This window comes from Balaenoptera musculus, chromosome 1 (assembly GCF_009873245.2).
Source record: "Balaenoptera musculus isolate JJ_BM4_2016_0621 chromosome 1, mBalMus1.pri.v3, whole genome shotgun sequence".
Classification (NCBI taxonomy): domain Eukaryota; kingdom Metazoa; phylum Chordata; class Mammalia; order Artiodactyla; family Balaenopteridae; genus Balaenoptera; species Balaenoptera musculus.
This window is the reverse complement of record NC_045785.1, coordinates 26,481,004-26,499,528: the sequence shown is the minus strand read 5'-3', so window position 1 is coordinate 26,499,528 and position 18,525 is coordinate 26,481,004. Positions and strand designations below refer to the sequence as shown.

At 44.7% G+C, this 18,525-nt stretch overlaps 1 pseudogene; it reads right to left on the bottom strand.

Annotated features, from left to right (window-relative positions):
* Positions 1–3,840: 3,840 nt before the first annotated feature.
* The window catches only part of LOC118895477, a 33,593-nt pseudogene continuing 18,908 nt past the window's right edge, over positions 3,841–18,525 (bottom strand).

Here is an 18,525-nt window from a genome sequence, read left to right as displayed (position 1 = left end):
GGACTACAACTCCCAGAAGGAACCGCGGGAGCGCCGGTGGGCGGCACCCACCGCTTGCCGCCTTTCCGATGCCTTCAGCCAATAGATGCGTCATCTCCTCCGGGTCCCCGGCACCGGAACAAATCGGAACAGAGTCTAAGCGTGAGGGCGGGGCCTGTTGTGATCCCGGTCCTTTCCACAAGCTCCGGGGTAACGTCACCGCCCAGTGGGCGGGCATTCAAGGAGAAGGGGTGGGGTGTATTGAAGGGGCGAAGCGAGAACCCGAGGCCCTGGAGAGATCAAAGAAGAAACAGTAAGAAATAAGGGAGAGAGGGTGACTAGAGGTGACCAGACTGGTGGGCGGGAGAGAGTTGAACAATTGTAGATTCAGTTTCCAGCTCACAGTTAAGCTGCGTAACTTTGGATCAATTGAGAACCTCGCTTTCTTCACCTGTGAAGTGAGGATAATAATAGCATCCATGTCGCTGGGTTTTTGTGAGGCTTACTGGGATAATACACCTAAAACATTAGCTCAGAACTTGGGTCCTAATAGCGAATATTAGCTATTATTATGTAAATCAGTTAGTATGGAACTTGGCACTTCCTGGGTGTTGGAGGAATGTTAATCGTTATTAGAATAATAATAATCACAACAATTTTAATATAAATGCAGTTGCTTTGTTCCGTTGTGAATACTTTGGAGTATGAGCAATCTAATAATGGGTTTGAGAATGTGGGTTTTGTAGTCAGAAACGGATTCAAATCCCAGCCCAACGACTTAATAGCTGTGTGTTCTTGAACGAATTATTGCATCTCTTTTGTCTTCAGTTTTTTCGTTGGTAAAATGCAGGTGATATAACAGAACTTACATTGCAGGGTATTGTGAAGATTAGATGAGATAATGCAGGTAAAGCATGGTCTCTGAAGTCAAGGTGCTTGTGTTTGAAACGTCTTACTTTCAAATGCAGGATGTAGGCCTTTCCACTCACCAGTTGTGAAACCTTGGGCAAATTACTTAACCTCTTTATGCTTCAGTTTTCTTATCTATAAAATGGGAATTATAATAATGGCATCTACCTGCTAGGGTTTGTGAGAGGAATAAATGGGGAAAAATAGGTAAAGAGCTTGGTATGTGTCTGGCAGAAGGAGTTTAATAATCATTAGCTATTATTATTTTTACTAATAGTTATGAGATTCGGGGGAAATTGACAGCACCTAGCATATGGCAAGTGCTCAACACATGTTAGCTATTGTTAAAATTAAGGGAATTCTATATTTTAATTTTAAAGACCCAATTCAAAGCGCTTGTCCTCTGTGAAATATGTTCCAACTCATTGGTAGTAATAACTCATGTGATTTTACTCAGTGAATGTAACAGCAACCTACAAGCACTCATTGTTGTTGAAACCTCACAACAACCCTATGAGGTGAGTATTATTATCCCCAATTTAAAAGGGGGAAATGAGGGCTTAGACAGGTGAAGTGACCTGCTTGAGATCAAATAGCTAATATGAGCCAGGGCTGGGATTTGAACTTCGGGGCATATAACTCCAAAGGTTTCTTCTCGGCCCCATACTTGCATAAGGAAAAGATCACGGCTGGAGCAGGGTGCTGAGTGGGGAAAGAGATGGTGCAGCGGTGTGAGGTGCTAGGAGAACTGAAGACATTTAAGACTCAGAGCGTCAGGCTCTGAAGCTGGAAAGGCAGCTTTGCAGGGTCAGGTAAGAACGTCCTCTTCAGGTTCACCTGCCCTGAAGAGGAGAAATGGAGGTGAGGATGCACAGGGAGAGGACACCATTAGGACACAAGAGGGCGCCCCTCACCCTAAATCCAGCCTGGAATTTTCCCACGCTTTCCCTTAGCCTCTGTCTAATTAATGCCTGGCATTTTACAGGAGAGGAAAACTAAGGCCCCAAGAGGCCAAGCGCCCTGCCCAGTGTCATATAGAAATAAACAAGAGAGCCTGAACTAGATCCCAGTTCTCTGCTCCAGCATCCACCAACATTTTTTTCTGTCCACAGTTGTCTATCAAGACCCTCTCTGCCCTGGGCTAGCATTAGGCTGTAAGGATGCAGAGGTGAATCAAACCTGGTCCCTATCCTCAGAGCCTGATCTCTAAACTTTTCCAGTCGAGTTTCCTGTTAGTAAATTAGCAATGTTCCCTATTAGCAAAAACATTTTTGAGCACACACGCCCAATATATGTGTATTTATCTACTTATAAATGATATACATGTACGTATATAATTACATGAAAAGCTAACTTTTATCGAACATTTACAATGCATTATTAGGTCCTGCTCTCAGTACTTTATACGTATTAAGTCATTTAGCCTCTCAAAGTCCTTTGAGAGAGGGTCTAATACTATTCCATATTACTAAAGCCATATGGCTAAAAAGCAGGCAGTCTAGCTTCAGAATAAAGTGAGATTAGAAACAAAATAGAAATAGAAGTTTTAACACTTTCTTCCTAAACTCCAGTGGCTCATCTTGTGCACCCCCCTTTGAAAACCACTGCTCAGGAGTCTCCCAGGGGCTTTCCTGGTAGCACAGTGGTTTAAAATCCGCCTGCCAGTGCAGGGGACACAGGTTCATGCCCTGGTCTGGGAAGATCCCACATGCTGTGGAGCAGCTAAGCCCATGCACCACAACTACTGAGCCTGCGCTCTAGAGCCCACAAGCCACAACTACTGAGCCCGCGTGCCACAACTACCAAAGCCCATGTGCCTAGAGCCCGTGCTCCACAACAAGAGAAGCCACCACAGTGAGAAGCCTGCACACCGCAACGAAGAGTAGCCCCTGATCGCCGCAACTAGACAAAGCCCGCGCACAGCAACGAAGACCCAACACAGCCAAAAATAAAAGCAAATAAATAAATAAATTTATTAAAAAAAAAAAAAAAGGAGTCTCCCAGACCTGTGAAGGCCAGTACAGTGTGATCAGTACTTTGAGAAAGGGAAGTGCAGGAAATTATGGGAACCCAGAGGCAGCAGCTTACCCAGGTTGGGAGATCAGGATGGCTTCCGGTCATGGCTGAGCTGAATCTTAAAGGATACTTAAAGGATACTTTTCTCCCCAGAGGAAAGAAATTGGGGGAAAGGGTGTTCTTGGGTGAAGGAGCAACACGTGCAAAGGCCCAGAGGCAATAGCGCATGGTGTTCTGGGAGTACAAGTAGTTTAGCTTGGCTAGAGCACAGAGTGTCAAGGGGGCGGGTTCCCCTCCCAGTGCTGCTATGAGGCTCAAACGAGATGACAGAAATGACTAGGCCTTTGTGTTCTTATTGAGGGAACAGGCAATCAATCTGCTGCCTCCTGGGCAGTATCCCAGCTTTTTGGTCCTCAGCTGCCAATTCCTCTATAAGCCAAGGGGCCCCTTTGCCCCTTGAAGATCTAGTTGAACTTGGCCTGGGCCCCATTCCACAGCTTAAGAGTGCTCAGAGCCCTCCTTCCTTCCCCGTACTCTCCATCAATTCCCAACTTTATTTCCTCTGGGCTACAGTTTCCATGACCCCAACCCCTTTGCCCTCTGCCTCATGTGGGTTTCCATCAAAAACAAAAAGTCCAATTAAGCCAAGAACTTCATGGATTTAGTAGGTTTACTGAGGATTTGGAGATTTTGAAATCACATCACATACTGCACTGCCACTTGCCATCTCCCAAATTTTCTCATTCATTTGGAAAGCCTCCAGAGCCTTTCCAAAGCCTGTGTCCCCAAAGCCACCAGTTGATTCTCCCTACACACACAGCACCCTGACCTCCTGCCAGAAGCTGAGGCAGGCTCACGCACCCACATGTACCCACTCTCTCCCTGCTAGGCTGGCTTGCTTTTCCTCTCCCCACCTCCAACACACATGCACCCACTCTAGCCCAACCCAGGCTGCCCCAACCTGCTCCCCAGCCAAGCCCAGAACTCGTCCTTTCTTTCAGCTTCCTTGGGCCACGTGCAGTAGTCTCCTCTGCAGAGCAGCCAGGACAGCCTAGAGCAACAAGGGAGCTGGTGGTGGGAGACCAGCTCCAGGAAGACCAGCAGCAGCCCTGGGGGGTGGGGGGCAGCCAGCAGGAGGAAGGCAGCCAGGCAGAGGTCCAGGCAGCAGCGTGGGGTGTGCAGGGCCTGGTGACTCAGTACACAGAGCGTGACCCAGCTCCCTGCCATGCCATCTGCCACCTTGTCATCCACATCCTTGCCTGGCTCAAGGATGACAGAAGCGCAGACCCCGGCCCATCAGAGGGCAGCCCTCCAGAGTAGGCAGCAGCTCCCCAGTCACCCAGCTCTGGTCTTGCCTTCAGTGGGGCACAAACACATCATAAAGGAACCTCCTGCCCTCACCCCTCTGACTCCTCAGACCCTGAAGCCAAGCCCTGAACAAGGCCTGGAGACGGAGGATCCAGGAGTTCCTGGCTTCCTATAGGAAAGGCAAGGAGATCAGCAGAAGCAGCTGTGCAACACGGGGAGCTTACTCATGCAGACGTGATGGAATTGGAGGCCTGGAGAAAGGACGAAGAGACACAAGAGGAAGAAGAAGTAACTGAAGAACCGAAGAGCTTCACGACGCAGGAAATGGCAAAGGGATTTTCTTTATTTGAGGAGGCACTGTTAGTTTTTGAGGCAGAGCACCTGAACGTAGGACGGTACACGAAGGTTGCAGCAGCCGTTCAGAATGCAATCCAGTGCTACCATGTCATCTATGATGAGAAAAAAAAAGCTACTACCCAGACATCACTGGATCATTTTTTCAAGAGAGTAGATAGAATTGAATCTAGCAGGGAACCAGAACCTGTGCCATCGACGTCAGGCATGAGTGAAATTGCAGCTTGCCCTCCGTCTCCTATTGCTGACGATCCTTTAGCTCTACCATCTCCCATCTCTTCTCCCTCCTCCAGTCAGTAACTCTTCTTGCCTGTTCACCCAATGCCCCTGTATGCCAGCTGTTGTACTGTACTTTTCAAGGTACTGTACTGTAAGATTAAAAATGTTTTCTTTATTTTTTGTGTTTGTTTGTTTTTTATGTATTACTTGTGTGAAAAGTGTTATAAACCTATTACAGTACAGTACTATGTAGTCAGTTGTGTTAGTTGGGTATCTAGGCTCACTTTGTTGGACTTACGAACAAATTGGACTTACAAACACGCTCTTGGGACAGAACTTGTTTGTATGTAGGGGACTTACTGTATGGGGGCATCTGGGGACTTTGCTCCTGGAGGCTGCCATCTAGCATGAGGCCTGTCTCCCAGTCTAGCACTAAGACCTGGAGACTTCCCAAGCCCTGGAAAGCAGCAGCAGACAGTGTCTCTAACCCCATTTTGACCAGATGCAGCACCTCCCCTGGGCAGCTCACCCACCAGCTCCTCAAGCAGCACTGAGCAGGGCCGGGTGTGGGACTGCAGTGCCTGCGGCTTCCGCTTCCATAGGCTGGGGAGCCCCGTGGTGCAGCAGGGCTTGGGGCTGTGCCCGTCCCCCGTTACCCTCTGATACCAGAGCCTGGAGAGCTGCCAGAGGAAAAGGTTGGAGGTGTCCTGGGAGCAGAGGGCCTGCAAGCTATCATCAAGCAGGGAGAGTTGGCAAAGGGCAGGGAAGATCTTGGTGACATTCCAGGTCCCCAGCTGCAATCCCCAGCGTTTTAGAGTCAAGGTCTGCAAGACTGTAAAGACATTAGAAGCCATCCTCCCAGGCTTCCTGCCTGAGACTGCATGAAACTCCAAGCTGGTCAAGCTCATGGGCAGGGATAACACTACCCCGGAAGGGCCAGAGTGGAGCTGCAGGTTCAAGGTATGCAGACGCCCTGGAAGCCCAAGGCTGAGCTCAGCACCATGCGGGTATCCAGCAGGCTTAGGGCGGTTACTGCAGGCAGCGGAGCCAACCAGCCCTTGCCTAGGTCTACCAGTGGATTCTTGGCCAAGTCCAACTTCCCCAGCCTCCTTAAGCCCTGGAATGCCTGGCCCTGCAGACAAATCAGCTGGTTTCCCTGAAGTAGCAGCTCCCGCAGCTGGGGCAGCATGAGAAGGAGACTGGGAACAGCGTGTGCAGCCCATTGTTGGACAGATCCAGGGTCCGCAGTCTTGACACACCCCCTGTCTCGTTCGTGCCCAGCATGGCACTTGCAGTTGGTTCCTACTCAAGTTCAATTTCTGAAGGCTGGGCATGGCCACCAGGAAACCTGGTGGCAGGTTAGTCATCAGGCCACTGCTCTTAAGACCCAAGCTCTTCAGGCTGTGGCAGGAAGCCAGGGCCTCCAGAGCTATGTACCCTAAAAGGGTGGATGCCAAATTCAGCTCCTGCAGCTCAAAGTGTGCAACTGCCCCAGCAGGCAGCTTGGCCATGTCAGCATTGATCACAGACAGGGTGTCCAGGCTCTGCAGCCCCAGTCCCGCCACTGCAGCTGCCTTCATCTCTGTGTGGTCCAGACACAGAGTCCCCAGCTTGAGCCCCTGGAGGGCCCTGGGACTGGCCATCTTCAGCTGATTGTTGAGTGACAGGTCCAAATCTCCAGAAGCCAGGCATTGCCAAAGGAGGGGCCGTGCACCGGGTCTGGGAAGATGTCCGCCAGCTCCCCCACATTCTGAAGGCAACTATACTTGACACTCAGCCGCCGTAGGCTGGGAGAAAACCGGACACCCGTGTTCCCATCCAGGCAGGGGCCCAAGAAAGCGAGGCCTGGAGGGAGCTTAGGTTGCCATCAGGGGTAGGAAGAGGTAAACTGTGTAGGGGCCTGTGAAGAAGAGCTGCCGCAGCTGTCCCAAGCTGCCAAGAGCTCCTGGCAGGAGCTGGGTGAGATGCAGACTCAGCCCCAGGACCTTGAGCCCAGGGAAGTGGGAGAAGGCGTCCAGGCACAGAACGGAAGTGGAACCAGAGAGACAGAGGCCCTCCTCACTCTGGGGCACAGCCTCCAGGGTCTGTGTCAGGTTGGTCACTGAGGAGCACGCCACAAGGAGGGGCAGGCTGGAGTCCGAAGGGCAGATCAGGAAGAAGAGGGAGACCAGAGGCAACCGGGAGCCTTCAGTCACCAGGCAGTTGGAAGCTGTCCAGCCTGTGGTCACAGAAGGGACAGGAGCAGACCAGGCAACAGCAAGTACCCCTCCCATCTCAGCACCAAGCCTGGTCTACAAAGAAAACAGAATCAGAACCCCCCTCTCTGCTCCCATCCCTTTTCCAGAGAGGAACCCAGACCCTATCCTCCCCCTGCACACATACATACACAATACTCATAACGCTGACAGGATACACAGACCCCCAGGAGGGTCTGGAAGCAGGATCGGAGGGCCACAATACTTCCAAACTGAAGAACTGCTGGGAGGGTGGGGCTAGACTCAGAGATGCTTAGAGCTGAGGATCCAAGGGTCAGGGAAAGACAGAAGTACACTCGTGGGAGGTGAGACCTACGTCTCACTTCCCTGTTGTGAGGAAGCAAGCAGTGTTTGTGAGCACAAGGTATGGCATCAGAGGTCCGGGATCTCACTCTGCCATTGTCCTGAGCAGTGCATGTCCCCTCTCTGTTTCTCACCTGTAAGCCAAGCATACAGATACCTACTTCATAATATTGCTGCAATATACATACGGGTTTCTCTCCTCAACACTGTCTTTACTAATTCCTCTCCTATCTCCAACAGAAAGGAGGTCTTGAATAAATAAGGATTTTTTTTGAAGCAGTTGTTTTGTAAGCAAAATAATACATCAAAATGATGCCTTCATGGGCATCTTGTAATGCTCCACACGGAAGATTCCAAGAAGCCCAAAATTTACCCAAGAGGACCCATAGGGCTCCATTCCTGCCCTTCCAGGCTGGAGCTAGGAAGAACAGTCTCTGAGTCCTTGACCTTGATGTGCCACTGCCAGAATGGAGGCAAGACCCCAAGGGAGAGCAGAACAAGGAAAAGAAAGGAGCTTTACGATTATTTCAAACAATGCCGTAAACCATTCAATACAATTCAATAGCTGATCATGACTTTTTAAAATAATAAATTCAAAGAGAAGAAAAATTCCTTGACTTATAAAAGGGTATCTACCCCAGATCTATAATAAGTATAATTATTAATGGTGAACCATCACCTGCATCACATTACAGGAATGAGACAACTATAGTTACTTCTGTTTAACATGATAACGGAGGCTTTAGCCAGGAAAATGAGAAAGAAAAAGAACAGAAAATAAAATTATAAAATCATAAGTATTTTAAAAAACAAAAGGGTCACCATTTAGAAGATGCTATGATTGTCTACATAGGAAATTCAAGAATTTCTAGAAGCAAACTATTAAAACTAAAGTATGTTTAGCAAAGATACTGGAAACTAGATACTTTAAAAACTTTCTAACACACAAGTGCATTAGTCAGGGTCTCAACAGGAAACAACACCTTAAATGAGGATTTTTCTAAGAGGTTTGTATGCAAAGAGGCTAATCACAAGGTGTTAGCAGTGCTTAGGAATACTACAAGGGGTAGTGTAGGAACCCAGGGCTAGCAATCATAGAAGCTATCAACACTGCTAGAACTGAAGGATTAAGGACTGGGAGAAGTTACCAGAACCTGGAAGGAGAGAGAGTCTTATAGGGTCAGCTGCCTTGAGAGAAACAAGGACATTCAGTCGAGTCACAAATCCAACATGAGAGGACCTCACAGGAAGGAAGGAAGTTCTGGAACTGAAAAATTCAAAATCTGTAATGAAAAGTCCATGGGATAGGATTAATAGCATATTCCACACCAAGAAGAAAATAATCAGTGAACTTGAAGACCTAGAAATAGAAACTATCCTAAGTGAAATACAGAAAGATAAAGTCAGGAGAAAAGGAACACAACCTCAATGACCTGTAGGAAAATATCAAACAGTCTAACATATGTGTAATTGGAGTCCCAAGGGGAAAAAGGGGAGGGGGAGTGTAAAGAAATAACCAAAATTTTTCCAAATTTAATGAAAACTATAAATCTATTATGCCATGAATTTCAAGAAAACCTAAAGATAATGAACACAAAGAAAACCACAATAAGAATGTCATACTCAAAATGTTGAAAATAATTGATAAAGAGAAAATCTTATGGGTAGCTAAAGGAAAATTACATAAAGTGACCTATTACAAAAGCAGGAAAAAAGACAAGAATTGCCATTACAGTAACCCTATGTTGGTAGAGCCACCAATGACTCAAATTCCTCAAGAATGAAGCTTTTGGTTACCCTACTGGATAAAACAAACAAGCAGACAAACAAACAACAGTTGAGGTGCTGGATTAAGCGAAATAGAACATGAAAGGGTTAATGGAGAACAGAAGTAAAATATACCGCCAGAAAAGAAAGAACTATAACTACAGATCTGTATTTTCTTCCTTGTAGTGTCATGTGTGTTTTACATTAACTATTGTATTTCATCAATTCTAAGATGCTCATTTTTTTCACGTTTTCAACACCTTTGAAATAAGGCTGCATCCTAAAATTGATTACCTCACTGTTGCTGGTAACCAGGCAACATTCATGGTATAGTTATTATATGCACATACGCTTACTTGGTCATAGCAGTTCACATTATTATAACTGCATTTGAGTTATGGATATTGTTGATAATACTCATTTTAGTTTAATTGTCCTTTAAAATGCCTTCTAAAATATTACAGTACAATTCCACATTGAAATGAAAAGTTATTCTATGTTCAGAAAAAAGCATGGAAAGAAAGCAGTAGGGCAAATAATCTTTGTTGGAGAAATAATATGGGAGGAATTCAGGGTAGAACTATAAATATGAAAAAGTCTGAGGAATACCATAATCAATATATTCTTCTTATATTTTAATTTTTTGTATGCATAAAGTTATATAAGATAAAAATCTATATCTACATTAAATAATTATAAAATAGCTCTAAATTATAAGTGATGAGAAAGTATTGTGTCATCATTTAATGGATCATTTTCCTTAATGGTACATAAAATAAGGGTTTATTTTACAACTGATTCTTAGATTCAATAAAATGCAGCAATTTATCTATTTTAAAATAATTTTTCTCTTCTCTCCTTCATTATTAATAGTGTGTTGGTGGTGGTTAATTTTACAATTTATTGCTCAGATTATAGAATTTTTAGACAAAATAGCGGTTATCAGAGGGGTGACCATCACCCACAGACTGTAGACATGCAGTTACTGGTGAGATTTAGGTTGAATCTTTTGAAGATAATTCGAATGCATTACCGGGTTTTGTTTTGTTTTTTAATGGTTGGTTGTGTTATAGTTGGTGGAAGCTTTATTTTGAAGTGTAAGTATTAGGAAAAGGAGTTATGTCAATGGACAGGCAAAGAGGTAGATAGTAGTGGACATTTATTATTCATCTAGCATCTGAATTTCTTTCTTGTGCCTATGTGGTAACCATGTCCACCTTGCCTTTAGTGCTACTGCTTGGAGTCTGCCACCCTAGGATCCTGGTAGCCCTATTGAAATCAGGGAGCCCATTTCAGCTGCAGCGTCCTATGACAATCCTCAGCCTAAACAGAGAATAGCCATGATAGTATTGTTCAAAGATGACAGTGTTTCCCTCACTAATGTATTTCTCAACACTTTCAGTAAAGGATTGTCTTCTGGAACCATTCTAGAAATTCAGTTAGTGGGTGGAGAAAACATTGAACATGGAAATGTCCTCAGTATTCCAATCTCCCCCCCTCTATCCCTTCTCCAAACTCTATTTTATACCAAGGAATTTATGACACTTTAACTTTGTTTAGTAGACCACTGTTTAGTCCAAGATTCAGCCAACCAAACAAACAAATAATTGGAACTCTTCTGGCTACTCAAGCTAGCCTATTGAAATAAGGATCTCTGGTAAAGGATCCATACAAATAAATTCAGTATAATCTAAAATTATTTTGCTCCCTCCTTGGTCTAGCAAGCACTCTCAGGGTCTATTTCCACATGTATGCTTTAGATTTTGCCAATACAAATCAACAAATTTTTACCCTTATTTGGCTCTCCTATTGGGTTTGACTTTGTAATTGCCTTCTAGGTACACTGGAATCTGACAGTAGTTATATATCTCTAGACTGTGGAAAAGATGACCTTCCATTTGTATCATGTCTGAATCTGTTTCTCAGGTCCACTCCTCTCCTTCCCCTCCTCTGTTCCATATCACAGGTAAACTGATATAAGTAAGTTATGTTTTCTGACTTCTGTGTGAGTAAGAGTTTGGAGGGCAGGAGAAAGGGAGAAGCTGGGATATTTTCCCCCCTCCTTTTCTGCTTTGGTAGAACCACCACCACCAGCTACAACACTTCCATGATTCCAACCCCAGTAGAGCAGACCTGCTATAGTTCTGGCTTCCCACTGATTGACCTGGTTGGCCCCAGTAATACACCTCTTCCCCCTGTTCCTGCCTCTGCATGAAATGTGAGATTCTTCCATCACAGTCATAAAAAGTCCTTAGTTTTTAGGTGGACACTTGAGCTGGGTAATTAGTATATGAGCTTGAAGTCTATGTGCCCCTCATATTGTTCTATAGAATAGCCACTCAGCCTCTTAGAGCCTTGCTTTCAATGGGCACTTCATTTTATGTAACTGGAAGTTTTCATTTAACTGACTCTTTCACCATTGTATGTCTGATCTGTCAGAGCCCCATTGTTTAAAGCTGGATTTTCACTGCCCTTGATCCCAACAGGCCTAATAACCGATCTTCAGATTCTTCTTCTTTTCCTGAGGGTCTGTTGTTTACACCCACTCCCTGTATACACCTCTGCATCAGTCAGGGTTTAATTTTATGCAACAGAAACTGACTTTAGTTGATCAAAGCAGAAAAGGAGCTTATGGAAAGGATTTGGGGTAGCTCATGGACTCTTTGGGGGGTTGAGAACCAGACTTATGGCCACCCCATTACCAAAAAGGAATTCTGTTCGGTCCCTACATTTTTTTTTTTTGAACTTTATTTTATTTATTTTTTTATGGAGCAGGTTCTTATAGTCATCCATTTTATACACATCAGTGTATACATGTCAACCCCAATCTCCCAATTCATCATACCACCACCCCCACCTGCCACTGCTTTCCCTGCTTGGTGTCCATACGTTTGTACTCTACATCTGTGTCTCAATTTCTGCCCTGCAAACCAGTTCATCTGTACCATTTTTCTAGGTTCCACATATATGCGTTAATATACGATATTTGTTTTTCTCTTTCTGACTTACTTCACTCTGTATGACAGTCTCTAGATTCATCCACGTCTCTACAAATGACCCAATTTCTTTCCTTTTTATGGCTGAGTAATATACCATTGTATATATGTACCACATCTTCTTTATCCATTCATCTGTCGATGGGCATTTAGGTTGCTTCCATGACCTGGCTATTGTAAATAGTGTTGCAATGAACATTGGGGTGCATGTGTCTTTTTGAATTACGGTTTTCTCTGGGTATATGCCCAGTAGTGGGATTGCTGGGTCATATGGTAATTCCATTTTTAGTTTTTTAAGGAACCTCCATACTGTTCTCCATAGTAGCTGTATCAATTTACATTCCCACCAACAGTGCAGGAGGGTTCCCTTTCCTCCACACCCTCTCCAGGATTTGTTGTTTGTAGATTTTCTGATGATGCCCATTCTAACTGGTGTGAGGTGATACTTCATTGTAGTTTTGATTTGCATTTCCCTAATAATTAGTGATGTTGAGCAGCTTTTCATGTGCTTCTTGGCCATCTGCATGTCTTCTTTGGAGAAATGTCTATTTAGGTCTTCTGCCCATTTTTGGATTGGGTTGTTTGTTTTTTTAATATTGAGCTGCATGAGCTGTTTATATATTTTGGAGATTACTCCTTTGTCCATTGATTCATTTGCAAATATTTTCTCCCATTCTGAGGGTTGTCTTTTCGTCTTGTTTGTAGTTTCCTTTGCTTTGCAAAAGCTTTTAAGTTTCATTAGGTCCCATTTGTTTATTTTTGTTTTTATTTCCATTACTCTAGGAGGTGGATCAAAAAAGATCTTGCTGTGATTTATGTCAAAGAGTGTTCTTCCTATGTTTTCCTCTAAGAGTTTTATAGTGTCCAGTCTTACATTTAGGTCTCTAATCCATTTTGAGTTTATTTTTGTGTATGGTGTTAGGGAGTGTTCTAATTTCATTCTTTTACATGTAGCTGTACAGTTTTCCCAGCACCGCTTATTGAAGAGACTGTCTTTTCACCATTGTGTATCCTTGCCTCCTTTGTCATAGATTAGTTGACCATAGGTGCGTGGGTTTATCTCTGGGCTTTCTATCCTGTTCCATTGATCTATATTTCTGTTTTTGTGCCAGTACCATATTGTCTTGATTACTGTAGCTTTGTAGTATAGTCTGAAGTCAGGGAGCCTGATTCCTCCAGCTCTGTTTTTCTTTCTCAAGATTGCTTTGGCTATTTGGGGTCTTTTGTGTTTCTATACAAATTGTGAAATTTTTTGTTCTAGTTCTGTGAAAAATGCCATTGGTAATTTGATAGGGTTTGCATTGAATCTGTAGATTGCTTTGGGTAGTATAGTCATTTTCACAATATTGATTCTTCAAATCCAAGAACATGGTATATGTCTCCATCTGTTGGTATCATCTTTAATTTTTTTCATCAGTGTCTTATAGTTTTCTGCATACAGGTCTTTTGTCTCCCTAGGTAGGTTTATTCCTAGGTATTTTATTCTTTCTGTTGCAATGATAAATGGGAGTGTTTCCTTAATTTCTCTTTGAGATTTTTCATCATTAGTGTATAGGAATGCAAGAGATTTCTGTGCATTAATTTTGTATCCTTCAACTTTACCAAATTCATTGATTAGCTCTAGTAGTTTTTTTGGGGGGGGGGGGCAGGCTGTCCCCACCCGCACCCCCACTCTAGTAGTTTTCTGGTGGCATCTTTAGGATTTTCATAATTGTTTTGGGTTTGTTTTTATAGGCCTTTTTCTTCTCTTGTGTTTCCCACTTAGCGAAGTTCATTTAGCATTTGTTGTAGAGCTGGTTTGGTGGTGCTGAATTCTCTTAGCTTTCGCTTGTCTGTAAAGCTTTTCATTCTTAGCTTTTGCTTGTCTGTAAAGCTTTTGATTTCTCCATCAAATCTGAATGAGATCCTTGCCAGGTAGAGTAATCTTGGTTGTAGGTTCTTCCCTTTCATCACTTTAAGTATGTCATGCCACTCCCTTCTGGCTTGTAGAGTTTCTGCTGAGAAATCAGCTGTTAACCTTATGGGAGTTCCCTTGTATGTTATTTGTCGTTTTCCCTTGCTGCTTTCAATTATTTCTTTGTCTTTAATTTTTGCCAATTTGATTACTATGTGTCTTGGCGTGTTTCTCCTTGGGTTTATCCTGTATGGGACTCTCTGCACTTCCTGGACTTGGGTGGCTATTTCCTTTCCCATGTTAGGGAAGTTTTCGACTATAACCTCTTCAAATATTTTCTTGGGTCCTTTCTCTCTCTCTTCTCCTTCTGGGACCTCTCTAATGCGAATGTTGTTGTGTTTAATGTTGTCCCAGAGGTCTCTTAGGCTGTCTTCATTTCTTTTCATTCTTTTTTCTTTAGTCTGTTCCACAGCAGTGAATTCCACCATTCTGTCTTCCAGGTCACTTATCCATTCTTCTGCCTCAGTCATTCTGCTATGGATGCCTTCTAGTGTATTTTTCATTTCAGTTATTGTATTGTTCATCTCTGTTTGTTTGTTCTTTAATTCTTCTAGGTCTTTGTTAAACATTTCTTGCATCTTCTCGATCTTTGCCTCTATTCTTTTTCCGAGGTGCTGGATCATCTTCACTATCATTATTCTGAATTCTTTTTCTGGAAGGTTGCCTATCTCCCTTAACCTAGTTGTTTTTCTGTGGTTTTATCTTGTTCCTTCATCTGGTACATAACCCTCTGCCTTTTCATCTTGTCTATCTTTCTGTGAATGTGGTTTTTGTTCCACAGGCTGCAGGATTGTAGCTCTTCTTGCTTCTGCTGTCTGCCCTCTGGTGGATGAGGCTATCTAAGAGGCTTGTGCAAGTTTCCTGATGGGAGGGACTGGTGGTGGGTGAGCTGACTGTTGCTCTGGTGGGCAGAGCTCAGTAAAACTTTAATCCACTTGCCTGCTGATGGGTGGGGCTGGGTTCCCTCTCTGTTGGTTGTTTGGCCTGAGGCGACCCAACACTGGAGCCTATCTGAGCTCTTCGGTGGGGCTAATGGCAGACTCTGGGAGGGCTCAAGCCAAGGAGTACTTCCCAGAACTTCTGCTGCCAGTGTCCTTGTCCTCACGGTAAGACACAGCCAGCCCCCGCCTCCTCAGGAGACCCTCCATCACTAGCAGGTAGGTCTGGTTCAGTCTCCTCTGGGGTCACTGCTCCTTCCCCTGGGTCCCGATGCGCACACTACTTTGTGTGTGCCCTCCGAAAGTGCAGTCTCTGTTTCCCCCAGTCCTGTCAAAGTCCTGCAATCAAATCCCACTAGCCTTCAAAGTCTGATTTTCTAGGAATTCCTCCTCCCATTGCCAGACCCCCAGGGTGAGAAGCCTGACGTGGGGCTCAGAACCTTCACTCCAGTGGGTGGGCTTCAGTGGTATAAGTGTTCTCCAGTTTGTGAGTCACCCACCCAGCAGTTATGGGATTTAATTTTATTGTGATTGCGCCCCTCCTACCGTCTCATTGTGGCTTCTCCTTTGTCTTTGGATGTGGGGTATCTTTTTTGGTGAGTTCCAGTGTCTTCCTGTCAATGATTGTTCAGCAGTTAGTTGTGATTCTGGTGTTCTTGCAAGAGGGAGTGAGAGCATGTCCTTCTACAGTGCCATCTTGAACCAATCTCTCAGTCCCTACTTTTTAATGTCACTTATCTTATGATTTAAAATCAGTTTTATCTGATCAGTAAATACTAGTCCATGAGTCTACACTACAGTTCAAGGGAGGTTGAGATGCAAGCCTCTGGTATTTTTTATCTTCTCTAGTGAGAAGCAGGCTCTACCTCTCTGTGGTTGGATGAACTTTCTCCCCTAAAAAGAAACATAGAAAGAGGCTTGGATACTGGACAGCCAAAAAGATGATACACATCCACTGCCCTATGTGAACATACTGAGTTCATGATACATGCCTAGAACGGAGTGCTTAAGGGAGAATGCTTCTTACCCACTCCTTCTTCCTTGTAAAGAAACCCATTAGTATAACCCTCCTGGGTCTTCCCCCCTTCACACCTCCTGGAGGAAGAAATATGACTTACATTATTGATGAGTTTGGGAGAGAACATGAGTGTGTGGAGCTCTGTGCCTTCCTCTTTCCTTTCCCTTTGGGAGTACACATTCACATCTGCTTTGTGCACCAATTTTTATAAGAACAGACGTCACATGGGGAGATGTGCATATTCCTTGCAATGTCTATAAATGGATGGATAAAACTAGTGTTCACTATTATGTCTGCAGCTCTAAGATATAGTCTCCAATAACAGTTCTACAGTAGGAAAGATGAAAGTTTATTCTTTGGCATACTTCTCAACTGGTTCATGAGTCAGGGATGAAAAGGAGGCCCCTCAACCCACTAATATTTTTTACTGTTTTGCAGCTAAATGTGACCTAGCCTCTGCCCCTGGAGGGCTCTCACTCTAGTGGGAGAGGGATGCATAGCAGATCATTATAACACACCATGACCCCTGGGGCAACGTTTGACTGTGTCACTCCTTAGGACAGTCATACTCCAGAGCCTTTAGAATGCAAAATTGTAGACTGTACCCTTTAGGTGATTGTCCACCTGGCTTTTTCCTATTTAAAAGTGAGAAGAGGGCTTCCCTGGTGGCACAGTGGTTGAGAATCTGCCTGCCAATGCAGGGAACACGGGTTCGAGCCCTGGTCTGGGAAGATCCCACATGCCGCAGAGCAACTGGGCCTGTGAGCCACAACTACTGAGCCTGCGCATCTGGAGGCTGTGCTCCGCAACAAGAGAGGCCGCAATAGTGAGGGGCCCACGCACCGCGATGAAGAGTGGCCCCCGCTCGCCGCAACTAGAGAAAGCCCTCGCACGAAACGAAGACCCAACACAGCCAAAAATAAATAAATAAATAAATTTTTAAAAATTAAATAAATAAATAAATAAAAGTGAGAAGAGTAAAATTTGCAGTCAGGTAAAAAGGAACTATTAGAATGGGACTGCTTCAGTTTCCCTTTGTTACAGTAACCAGATTAACTTGCTTTACCCTAATTCCCCAAGTGGGGGTTGGAGGGCCAGCATCTGATCAGAAGCTCTGGGATTCCTGCCCCTGTCTCTTTCCTTTCCCTAGTCATTCGAGCATCTCAGAGATTTACAGACTGAGCTGGAGAGGCCCTCTGAGTTCATTCAGTCCAACACCTCCCTTTTCAGATGGGGAAACTGAGACCCGGAAAGAAGAAGGGGATTTTCCAGGGCCAAACAGAGGGCAGATGGCAGAGCTGGGATCAGCACCCAGGGTCATGGTCGAGACAGGTCGAGATGGAGTGTTAGTGACAACAAGCAGCCTTCACTCCCGACCGTGGGAAGTGAAGTGAAGCTCTTGGAGTCCAGAAGACCCCTCCTGCTATCCTCCTGGCCCACTGTACCCTACACACATTTAGGACAGGGATCTCAGCTTCCCTTCCCTGCGCTGGGATGTGAGGAGTTTATGGAAGGAGCCTGAAGTCAGACCTCAGTTCTCATGCTGTTGTCTGGCTAGTGCTGCCCAGAGAAGTGCTCTGGGAATAAAGAGAGCTGAGAAACCAGCTTTGCAAATAAATAAATGAAATGAAATAATGTGGGATGGCGTAAAATAAAATAGATGCCTTTGCCCTCATCAGGGGGCCACTTTCTGGAGGGGCTTTCTCCTTTCTCTCTCCATTCACCCATCTCTCCTGCCTCCAAGCTCAGCAGACCCTTACTCCCCATACTTTCCCTCGATCGCATCTCCACCACCTCCTTTTCCTTCCCACCTCTGCCTAGGCACTCCTGTCCTCCTGCAGGACGGACTTCTGACAAACCCAAGTGATTGCCTTCTCTGTGGGTTGTTAACTGGTCAGCAAATATAATCTTTAATCAAACAAATTTTCAGCGATTTTATCGCATAACCACATTCAGGTAACATCACTAGAATTCTAAACAAAAAGAAGAAAGAGTTGACCCCCAGCTCCACCACCACCAAATCAAATGGCTTTGGCTCTCCTGAGTTTGCTTCAGTTCTTGTCCTGACATTAAACAGATAGCTACCATTTTTTACACCTTCCTATATGCCAGGCATACTGAGAAGCACTTCAAACAATATAAACCTGGAAGTATTTTATTTCCCAGACTCCCCTTTTTTTTGCCTATCCAGAATCCCTTTTAGTAGGAAGAAGATTAACATTTATTGAGAAGATACTATGTGCCAGACACTATGCTCTCTTTTCATCCTCATGACCCAGTTTGTGTGTGCTTTCCCAACCCCACCAACATTCTCCAGATGGAGAACTGTGGCCCAAGGAAGTTCAGTGGCCCGTCCAAGGTCCCCAGGGTAGTTAGTTTCTTCCTCTGTCAAAGGTGAGAATGTCCTAGTTATTACTTCCCCATTTGGGTTTCCAGGGGACAGTTGGGGTTTGGCTGTGAGTTCCTTTGTTGTAATTGCCTTTGTGGCTTTGGTGTTTTCAGGTGTAAT